Consider the following 10,077-nt stretch of genomic DNA (forward strand, 5'->3'; position numbering starts at 1 on the left):
TGGAGATAGAGATTTGGGGGAGATGGATGGCAATTAAAGCCACTATAGGAATCAATGGGATTACCAAGGTATAGTATATAGAGGAATAATGGAAGCAAAGAGGCCCAGAAATGAGGACCACCAAGGGGCAGACAGAAGCGGATAAGCCTGCAAAGGGTATCTTGAAGGAATGGCTAGAGAGATAGGAAGGAAGTTGGGAGCATGAGGTATCATGACAGCCAAGAAGAGAGAGGTTCACAGCAGAAAAAGTAGTGACAATAGGCTGGTGAGAATGAAAATATGATATGATAAGGAGAGAAATGTGTCTTTTGGTTTTAGTGACAAGGAAACTTTGGTGAGATCCAGGAAGCTGAGTGTGTATGGGGGCAAATATAGCTCTTTCAATAAATTTCATTGCTACGTTGCTGGAGTTGGGGGTAGAGATAGAGGTCACTGGAGGGGATCGAGGTTGAGAAAGATTTTTAAAAATAAAGTATTAAAATAAAAAAGACTTGAACACATTTACATGATGATGGGAAATAGCTAGTAGAAGTACAGAGACTGAAGTATTGAGGGGGAGAGAGTACAATTTAGCCAACCAAGCGAGAAAGGAGGGGACAGGGAGCACAATGGAAGGATCCCTCTTAGACAGAAGGTGGGGCACTCCGTTGTAATAAGAAGGAAGGAGGAAAAGGTGGGTGTGGATGCAAGCAAATGTGTAGATTTGGTAGTAGGAATTTAAGGGAGCTCTCATCTGATAGCGTCTATTTTCTCTATGAAGTAGGAGGTGATGTCACCTACTGAGAGTGAGGGGAGAAGAGATAAGATGGAGAAGGCTTAAAACTGCTGCTATGGAGAACAGTAGGAAACACTGTGTAGGGATACAGAAGAGTTTGGAGGCTTCCTTTGAGCTTCACTTGAGGTGAAAGACCATGGTCTGCATCACTTGGGGGGATTGTGTGAGTTCATTTCCTGGGAGTGAGCATAGAGGTGGAGGGTCAAAATCTATGACCAACTGGGTTAACTGATTCAAACAACTAGTCAATTCAGTGAAGAAAAAGTGCTAACATAATTACTTGGCAGCACACAATCCCAGATCGTGATTATTGCCCCAGCTGAAGCATTTGGATTGAATTCCAACACTTGAGGCTCTATAGCATGCTGGAGAAAAGGAGACCCTAACACGAGCGCCTCATCATTCTAGTCACAGCTCAGAAGCAGCTGCCTTTCCTATTCGCACCCTCACCTACAATTCGTTTCTAAATTGGAATGCTTCTTTTGCAACATTATTTATGGTGACAGGGAGTCAGAGGCAATCTGGCATTCATCACCCAGAGAGCAAATTTTTTGGCCTGAACAACCAGAAGGATGGAAATACTGCCTACATCTGATGAAGGGCTTAGCTACTGACTACATCAGATGAAAGTAGAGGTTGGAGAAGGTTTTCCGTCTTTATCATTTGTTGTGGAGAAAGATCAGGAACAACATTTTGGATATGTTGAGATGTCTATTAAAAACCCCAGTGGAGATGACATTGAGTAGCAACACGAGTCTAACGTTCAAGGAAGAAGTCAGGGCTGGAGGTACACATCTGGGAGTCGTGGGTGTAGAGACAGAATGAGACTAGATGAGACCACCTGGGGAAGGAGCTGAAATAGAGAAGAGCTCTGGGGACTGAGTTCTGATGCCTCACAGCATCAAGGAGTCAGAGATGGGGCACAACCAGCAAAGGAGACTAAGGGGTGATCAGTGAAGTTGGAGGAAAATCAAGACAGCCAGGTGTCCTGAAAGCTAAGGAAGGAAGTGCATGAAGGAGGGAGTGATTCACTGTGTTAAGTGCTTCTATGGGCCGGGGAAGATTATGACTGAGAACTGACCTGTGGATTGGGAATGTGAAGGTTGTTGGTAACTTAACTGGAACAGGTTTTCCAAAGTGTTGGAGGCAAGAGCCTGATTGGAGGTAGCATGGGGGAAAAATTGGAGACAGGGAGTAGAGAGAGCTCTTTAATGATATTTGCTGTGAATGGGAACAAAGATATGTGTGGTACATGGCAGATGATGCCTTAGGAATGGATAGTATTGCCTATCTCTCAACATTAATGAAAAAATTAAAGAAGATTCAATAAAAAAATTTTGAGTACTGAGATATTGCCTGTAACGTGTCTATCATGTATTTGGCATTCAGTAAAAGGTAGTTTTTGTTTTCATAATGTTTGCACAGTAAACATTATAAAATTAAAACAGAATTAAAAGCATATTCTAATACCTTTTAAAATAATACAGATTTTTAGTGTCTTAGATCCACAGATGAGTCATTGTGTGGGAGAACAAAAAATCTCAGAATAAGTTTTGCTGTAGAGCACATCAAACCACGTCTTACAAGATGACCTCCAAAGAACACATCTGCTGAGTTTTCATCACATTTGTGTTCCCTAGGATGCAGTAATTATATGTAACTACCAGAGGCCTAGGGAAAAAAGCTTCTTTCAAAAACACAATCTTCTCTCAAAATGGGACAAGCAGCTCCATTAGCAGGCGTACCTGTTGAGTGTGACAAGGCCATAAAGTTGCCCTCCTTTTTTTCCTGTATATACGTTATTTTTTTTCCTCTCTCATCTCCTAATTGCCAAGTTAAATGTCGCAGAAGTAAACTAACATCTGAGAATTTTCTCCTGTCCAAGCCAATACTCCTTCTAAAATCTTTTTAAGATGAGGAACAAACATTATTACATAAGTTACAAGTTAAGGAGCCTGAGCTGACCTGAAAAGAGTTTAGTTGTGAAAGAAAATAAAACTTAAAAACGAAGTTAACATGGCACATATGCATTGGTATGAATGATAGTTAGTGTACCATATGTTAATCAGGTGTAAGTGGTGAGTTGTTAGCATGAATGATTCAAATTAATTATTCTTTCACACAACCAAACCTAATTGCGTCTTTCCTCTTTGCTAATGTTCTAGGCACTAATATTTCTATTAATGATGCTGTTCTTCAAAACATCACGTTCTGCCGTGTTTATTTGTTAATTCCTTCCTGTTTCAAAGGAAAGGTGTTCTTCCTTTCTAAGACACACTCTTCCATCACCTCCTCAGGGACCTATCCTCCATCAGTTCCCTTTCGTCCATTATCCAAATCCGTCCTCTGCTCATAATGCCCAAATCTCTAGCATACTAAAATTCCTTCCCCAGAACCTGTCTCTCTGAGTAGCCAGCATCCTATTCTTTTTTCCTACACCAAACCCCTCATAGTCCCCATTTCTCATTTTTCAGTCATTTTTCCCCCCCTGGCAAGCTAGCTGCTTCTTCCCTTGCACTACTAAAACGGCTTTGGCAGAGATCACCAAGGACCTACTAACTGACTAATGTAATGATTTAAGGGCTGAGAGGCCCTTATCCTCTTCAACCTCCTGTAACATTCCAAATTATTGACAACCCCTCCATCATGAAACTTTGTCCTCCCTCAGCTTCCTGGACCCCATTCCGTCCTGGCTCTTGTTGGGTTTTCCCTGGGTTCGCTCAGTCTTCTCCTCTTCTTGCTTTGTCTCCCTAGGAGAGAGAATTCACTTCTATAGCTTTTGTTAGCAATAAAATGCTTGTAGATTTCATGTCTGTATCTCTTGCTCAAACCTCTCTACTGAATGCCAGACTTATATTTCCAGCTATCACCGGACAGCTGTACCTAAATGACTCAGAGACACCTCAAACTCAGTGTGTTCACGCCCAAACTCATTATCTTCATCCCCTCTGCCCCAGCCTATGCTATTGCCCCAACTAGAAATTGCAGAGTCATAGCCTGCCCTGAAAAGTCCACCAATGTTTTACACTAAGGAGTACAGTCTAACTTCCTTATATGTCTGCGATGTATTTCTTATATTGTAGAAAATGCCATCTGCGTTCAACCTACAGTCTATGCAGGCCCCAAGCCAATTATGCTGCATAACTGAATATTCATGCGAGGAGGTTCTGGCATTGATGAGCTGCAATGTGCTTTGTTGTAGTAACAGAGCCCAGATGAGCCCCTTTGGGTCCCTGGTTTGCTGGTCTATGATCCCCTCCATTTGCCCCTCCCTGGAAGTGTAAGGCAGATTATAAAACATAGACTAATGACCGGATTTCATTCAGGGGACTCCTGCCTTATTTGTGCAATGAAGATCTGTCAGAGGAAAATGCCCATTATCTCACCCCAAGCAAAATGGAACCCCAGCGCCCTCCACTCAACCCATTTGGAGAGAATGGATCTGATTGCGGTTCGCTCAGCTCATTGTTAAGGAGTATTCAGATTTAACAAAGGTGTATTTTAAGAATATCTCCATCTCATTGTTGCATTTTTCTTTCAGACAAGAAATCTTAGCATAGTACAGTATTTCTTAGACCTTTCCCTCATTTCTCCAGCCATAGCCCAAATGCAGATCTTAACCACATCATTCCTAGGCAATTATAAGGTCTCTCCACCTCCCATGTTAGTCTGTGTGATTCCTCTTTCCAAAGCCATTCACTTATTTATCCAGTCAGCCTATCAGTTCATCAGTCACTTAACAAGCATTAATTAACAGTTGTGCATGGGCCACTGTGCTTGGCCCTGGAATAAGGGAAGGAGAGGGGGAAGATATAAACTAAACCTGACTCTCACAAAAAGTCCACAATTCAGTGAGGGAGAAAAAACTTCTCTGCCTGGAGAGACACCCTTCTTGCTGTGTGAGCAATTCCTTGTGTTTCAACTCTCCTCTCAAATATCACAAGCAGAGGCGTTTACTGCTCCTCTGTGCTCCCCCAGGGCTTTATTTATTGCATTGGATTGAATATTCTCTCTTATCTTGAGACAGTGACCTGCCTGAGAACAGGGATTATGAGCTCTAGACGTGTAGGGCTTAATGCATCAGCGATGGTGCAAACAACGTGGAAGGGAGTGACACAGGAAGAGTACAAGTTCCTGCCACACTGAGTTCCGAGCAGAGCGCCTCTGTTGGAGGGCAGGGGCTCTTCTTTACTGAGTGCCCTCTTCTGTAGCCTTGCCAGTCCACGTATAAGCACTGATTCGCCTGTCTCCAACTCCCAGAAATCCCATACCTGGCCCACCTCCTCTTTGTAGCCTGGAGCTTCTTAAACATAAATACGCACTGTGCACACAAATCAGTTGGGTATCTTATTACAATGCAGATTCTCAGTCAGGTGGCCTGGAAGAGGCACTTGAGATTCTGACTGTCTAACAAGCTCCCAGGTGACACCCATGCTGCTGGTCCAAGGACCACACTTTGAGTAGCAGAGACTCTAACCAGCTTTCCCTATTCTCAGGATTTCGAGTCACTTAAGTTAGGGCCACCAGCTACGGCTGTGTAGAAACGCCTGGCCCCTGGGCACCCAGCAGAAGAAGATAATGAGGGTAGAAAGCTAAACCGTGCTCACCAGACCCTGAACCCTGGTACTGGCCACATCTGTTGGGAGGAAGGGCTACTTCTCACAAAGACTCTGTAAATTCCACACACTTCCTAGACCGCATCCATCAGAAGCGAACACCTTTCTTTCTAATTCGTACAAAGCTGTCATATGGTCTAGCAGCCTTGGTCATGAGTGACACCCTGGCCCACTTCACTCTTGTAACTTTTGCTCCTTTCTGACTGTTTACTCAGGTTGCAGATTCCCTATACAATTCGATTTTGCTCTGTCACTTCCAAGAGTGCCCCTGCATTTGCTGATATGTGAGAAGCCACAGGATGTAAAAGAGCACTATACTCTTCATCACAGAACTCAGGCTCCAGCCCTGGGTCCTTTTTTAACCCACTTCATGATGTCAGGCCAGGCACATAAAGCCTCTGAGCCTTGGTTTCATCATGTAACAAGTGAGGATTGGTAAGACTTGCTGTTCTGGCTTCTCTAGGTTATTGTGAGGATCAAAAGTGATAACCTAGGGGAAAGCCCTTTGTAAATTGTAAGATTCTGTACAAATGTTAAGAATTATTATGAAAGGGTTGGGTGGCATATCTCTAAATCCCTTTGTAATTCTCCCCAGCTCTGAAGCACAGTGCCTTGCACATGGCAGCTTCAGAGCATACTACTGGTCGACCGACTGACTCCAGAAGAGTGCACTCTCCAGATTCTCTCTCACAAACCCAGCGACCTTGGCGCATGCACTGTGCGCCAAACTTGGAAGGAGCTGTAATTCAAGTCACCTGAGTCAGCAAGAAGATAACATCTTTCACGCAATCACAGTGGTTTAACGGGAATTAGGCCGTACAGAAACACCAAAGTGAAGACACCAAATTCCAAAAAGTTGCTTTTAAGAGTAATCTTTCACTGATAATTTTTTTTCAGATTTGCAAGATTGACTCACCTGTTTATATGCTAAAAAGAACCCCTTTATTTTGATTTCTGAATACTTTCTCTCCTAGTAGTCAAACTTATTATGAAATAAAACATTTTGATAATTGCTTTTTAATATGATGAAAGGTTGGAACCTTTTCCAATGACAAGGAAATGAGAGAATATAATGGAATGATGTCTTGTAATTTTTATAACTTCCAAATAGCAATGAGAGAGTCGTTCATTTATTCACTGAAGTTTCCTTCCAGAATCACAGAACTACTCCTACACAGCAATTAGAAGGGGGAGATGAATGTTTAAGCGTTAGCTATAACTTGTCTTTCTGGGGAGGAGGGGACTAGGTTTAAGCTGTTGGCAATGGGAAAAGGTAATTAACAGATAGAAAATTTTAGTTATTACTTCCCTAGGTTCTGAAAAGATTTTCTAAATTGAGAAGTTAAATAAACCATCATGGTAATTTACAATGGTTTTCTCTAAAAAAGGAAGTCAAGGCAAATAACCTAAATGTTTGCATTTTAAGAATTAACCTTTGCTTTCAAAGTGTGGTTTTTGGAGGAAGGTTTCTTATCTATCACTTGTCAAAGTCCATGGCTGAGCAACTCAGTGGGTAGGGGCACAGAGCTAACAATTCCAGATGTTCAGAACCCTGTAGGCCTCTCAGCTTCCCTCGTTCTCAAGGTCACAGCCAACCGTGCCAGTGTGAGTCACAACTCATATAGGGCACTGGGCAAAAGAGAGTGGGGAAAGTTTCAAACAGAAACTCTTGGATCCTCACTCCTGGATAAACAGCAAGTTTTCTTTAGGCAAGGAGAGATTTGTAGGCCCTCATGAGTTATTTTCTCAGTTGCCAGAAAGGTCAGAAGAATTTCAACATTCAGTTGCGGTAACTTTTCTATCGTCCTAGTCCACTCCTCTTCCTCCTTTCCTGACGGAGTTGCTGATTTTTCTTTCTTATCTTTCTTTTAGCTTACCTGGGTATATGTTGTCTCTATCTCTCTGTCTCTTAGTTTCTGTCTCTCTGTCTGTCTCTCTCTCTCTCTCTGTCTCCCTCTGTTTCTCTCTCTTTCTCTCACAGGAAAGCCCCTTCAGATCTTCTTTAGATGTTGATGGCTGTTAGATGTAAGAATAGTTGATTCACTTAACAGCATATCCCAGTGGGCAAAGGTTACTTCATCTTTTACCTTGAATCTTCATTTTTTTTTGACACTTCTCTTCTTCATCTCTTCTTGACATTTGTTTTCTCACCTTTGTACTTCACCAGTTAGTGCTGAGAAAAGAATAACAAAAAATTAATGAGAAAGGACATGTGTGTTAGTATCCAGCATATTCGATCTCTTCCAGGAGTGTGACTGTTTTACTGAGAATTGTGTGCTTCTGTCAAGAGTGCAAAAGCAGAAAATGGGTTTTCAAAGATCGATACTTATTTCTCATTGCTTTAAACCAAGAGACAAATTGTTACAACAAAATCGCTCACTTGATGTTCTCTTCAGCAATGTACTAATTTTCCATTTGTCCTAATCTAAATATGTGTGACTTTCAAGCCACGTCAAGTCCTTTTTGGAAAAAGATGGTGTGTAAATAAAACAGGTAAGTGTTTTTTGCCTTGTCTGCTGTTCTAGTGTTTTCTATGCCCCGGTTTGTCTCCAGAATTCATTCATTAACTCCTCATCCAACAGTCATTCATTCATTCATTCAATAAACATTTAGCAAGACCCTCACTTTGTACCAGCTCCTTGGCTAGGCCCTGGGGACACAAAGATAAATAGGACAAAAATTAAGAAAAAGAAAGTGTCTGTCCTCCAGAATTGCCCCCCTAGAGCTTACACATTAGTAGGAGATGCAGACATGTTCACAAATAACCACAACTCACAAAGGGCACTGGCCAAGAGAGTGGAAAGGTTTCAGATAAAGCCTCACTCCTGGGGAAATAGCAGGTTTTCTTTAGACAAGGAGAGATTTGTAGGCCCTCATAATGATAATATAGAGGATGTGATCACTAATTTTAAGGTGCAGAAGATGAGGTAGGCTTTACAGAGAAGGAGGGTTTTAAGTAGATCCTTGAAAGATGAATCGGCTTCTTTGGGCCAAGGTGTAGAAGAAAGGTATTCCAGGCTGAGGGACCAGCATATGGGAGACCTTAGGGATGTGGAAGAACTGGCTGTGTTCACGTGGTTAGCTGTGGGGAGGATGGTGAGAAAGGAGGCTGGGAAGGAAGTATGAGCATTCAGAATGCGAAGGTGTTTGTAAGGACCACTCAGTACTCAGGGACCTTTTCAATCTGCTTCCAACCTTCTTTCCATTCTGTTCCCATTGTTCTCTCTCATTTTCCACCCTGCTTCTGCTGTATAGTGACTGCGCTGGTTTCCTTAGCTTGATTCTCAGTACCCACTAAGGACTTCTTGATGCCAGAAGGACTGGTACATCTGCCTCTTTCTACTCCTGGCTGCTTTGAGTAATTCTCCATCTGAGCCTCCAGTCCTTGGGATCCAAATCCAACCACCTTTGGCCTGTATCCTGGTTAATTTTCTGCCCCCAGACCCGACTGACCTACACTCACAAGGAGGGGCAGCGAGCAGTGTATACAGACAGGAATTCGGCTAGCAGAATGGGTTTGGGGGCTGATTACTAGTTTCCTGTGCAGCCTGACTTGCTGTGGCTAGAGGCTGGCGGCGGCAGGGGGGAGGGGGCGGTTCTTGCACCGTGATCACCTCAAGAGGCGAATAAGACTGCAATTAATTTGACATTTTAGGAAACTGAGTTTTGAAATCTCAAATTTCTAAACATAGGGACAGGTATCACATCAGCATGGCACCAGTGAGTGGCTTCTTAGAAAAGAAAAAAAAGGAAAATGTGGATGTTTGAGGAGCAGTACAGATGGCCTAATTTTCATCTGAAATATATTTATTTGTCCTGAGTCTTTCAGTTATATTGGGGGTGGGAGAAAATTTGGAGACACATTAGTGATATCTTCAGGCATTTCAGTGTCATAATTTATGTTTTACCCGTTGTCATTTTTCCTCACTTTCTTTTGCCTTTTTTCCAGGTTAGCAGAGTGAACAACCTACAGTGTGGGTTTGGGTACGGCAGATCTGCATTTCAATTCAGGCTCTGCCGCATGTGAGATGTATGACCTCAAGTAAGTCATTTAATCTCTTGCAGTCTTCATTTCTTCTTCTGTAATATGGACAAGGAAGGGAGGATGGGAGGAAGCCAAAGAACTGAGATAAAGCGATGGAGTAGTGAATTGGAGGTCTCAATGAGGTTAAAGAATGTAGATGTATCTGGGAGAGAGAAGCAAGATGGCGGAGTAGTAGGACGCACGTAGCTCACCCTCTCCCACAAATACACCAAAACTCACATCCACAGACCCACCCAGCCAACCAGAGCACCTGCTGAACTCCGACAGAACATCACCCTCTTTGAAAGACAAGGATACCAAAAATTTGGTAGGAGAAAAGGAAAAAAGAAAGAAGAAAAAGCAAAACAGTGCGGGACCAATCCCGCTGGGAGGGAGCGGCAAAGGAGGACTGGCGCTCGTTTGCTGGGTCCCCCCTCTCCACCGGAGAGGCCAGCGGGACGGAGTGGGAGCCTCTGAGGCTCAGATCCGCCCTGAGCACCCCTTGACCGACAGAACTGAGTTAAACGGGCACAAAGTGTCCCCGCGACACCCAGCCCGAGATGCAAGCCGGCAGCTGGGGCCAGGACAGGCCACCTGAGCCCGGCAAAGGACTGGGGCGGCTGCACTGAGGCAGCCTGGGGGGACCGCCGGGTGTTGCACAC

Source organism: Vicugna pacos, chromosome X (genome assembly GCF_048564905.1).
Source record: "Vicugna pacos chromosome X, VicPac4, whole genome shotgun sequence".
Classification (NCBI taxonomy): domain Eukaryota; kingdom Metazoa; phylum Chordata; class Mammalia; order Artiodactyla; family Camelidae; genus Vicugna; species Vicugna pacos.